The sequence below is a fragment of the Triticum dicoccoides genome, chromosome 2A (assembly GCF_002162155.2).
Source record: "Triticum dicoccoides isolate Atlit2015 ecotype Zavitan chromosome 2A, WEW_v2.0, whole genome shotgun sequence".
Classification (NCBI taxonomy): Eukaryota; Viridiplantae; Streptophyta; class Magnoliopsida; order Poales; family Poaceae; genus Triticum; species Triticum dicoccoides.
In genome coordinates, this window is record NC_041382.1 from 741,064,048 (window position 1) to 741,065,818 (window position 1,771).

The window sequence follows — 1,771 nt, forward strand, 5'->3', positions numbered from 1 at the left end:
ACACGCAGTTAATAGAGAAAGCATTTGCATGCATGGTCCAACCCTTCGAATTACTCCTACTACTACTCCATGCATGCGTTGCATTGCATTGCCTTGCCGGTAAAAACGGTCAGGGTTGAAAGCTTAGCAATGCCTGATTTGAAAAGATTCTCGAGTAATGTGAGTTGGGACCTCTCTTGGCTAAAGCTTTGGGCACGCAGTGAATTTTGAACTATCCTCTTGGAGCTACCTACACACCCTTTCTATGTGTAATGTGTTGATTAGCTGCAGAGGATATAAGATGTAGCACGAAAACTTAAATGCAAGGAGACAGTAAAAAGATCAAGAACAGGGTAAAAAATAATACTCCCTCCGTTTCTAAATATTTGTCTTTCTAGAGGTTTCAAATGGTGACTACATACGGAGCAAAATGAGTGAATCTACACTCTAAAATATGTCTATATACATTCGTATGTGGTGATCATTTGAAATCTCTAAGAAGACAAATATTTAGGAACGGAGGGAGTACTAACACAAACATTATTTCCTCACTGAAACAGAAAATGGCAGAAAGGCATGCTTGCTTGCAGCACTATAGGAGGAGCACTGCAGGAAAGAAAGTTGAAAGAAAGGCATACGCATGCTTGAGCCAAGCACAAGCATGCTAGGTTGCACAGCCTTTGCTAGCTGATCTCAGCACTTTGAGACTATGGACTATACCCTTAAGGTCTTTTTGCTCTCCTTTTTTTTACCTACACACAAATTAATTAAAGGACACTGTTGGTACAGTGCTAGGCTTAGGCTGGTCACCACTCCATGACTCCATGTAGGGATCTCCAAGATCACCTGCGTCGATCGGTCGTCTACATGAAGTCCACCTCAAAGATATGCATGTTATTGTTGTTGTTGCCGCCGCCGTGGTTGCTGTTGTTGTTCTGGTCGGAGACCTCGCCGTTGGCCGCCCCGGCAGACGGCAGCCCGCTGGAGCACACGCCGACGAGCACGACAGGATGTTGTTGTTGCCGTTGCCGTTGTTGTTCTGGTGCAGCAGCGAGGTGATGAAGTGCTGCTGCTCCTGATGGTGGTGGTGGAGCTGCATGGCGCTGTTGAGCTGCTGGTGGTGGCCGTCCTTCTCCCGCGGCTCTCCGAGCGTGAGTGTCATCGGCCTCGCCGCCGCCGCCTTGCTCTGGTCGTGCTGCTGCAGGCAGCTGATGGCGCTCGTGTTGGACGAGATGGTCGACTTGGTAGCGCTCAAAGCTGCTCGAATCGTACGTAAAAGGAAGAACTAATTAGAGGTAGTTAATGGTGATCAATTGCACTGGGTAGGATGCAAATGAAGCAAAGGTGCGTGCATGTTAGCTATAGCTTACTGTTGTTGTCGCCGTGCTTACCGTTGAATCAAGTGAATGCCAGGGGCCTTTGTGCAAAATTGCCACAGCTGACCGGTCCACCCTCTGGACTGCCACATGTCACGCTGTGAATGGCTGTGGACCAAAACATCACATAGGGTGTCAAGTTTGTGGAGTCCTCAGTCACATTTTGCAAGTTTTGGACTAAAATATCACATTCGGTGCAAGTTTGTGGATCTCGGATGCTATTACCTCAAAATAACTTTACTCCCCTAAATTTAGGGGATCGGTTAGAACCGACCAAAACTTAGTGGAGTAAATATACTCCACTAAAGGTTTACTCCATGGGATACTATGATACTTTTAGGGGATCGGTTAAAAATGCCCTAAGTTCCTAACATAATATTATTATTTTATAGCCATGTTGACCTTAAAATATATTT

General features: G+C 46.0%; 1 pseudogene; it reads right to left on the reverse strand.

The window, feature by feature from the left end:
* Positions 1-842: 842 nt before the first annotated feature.
* LOC119358268 lies at positions 843-1,447 on the reverse strand (annotated as a pseudogene).
* Positions 1,448-1,771: the final 324 nt, after the last annotated feature.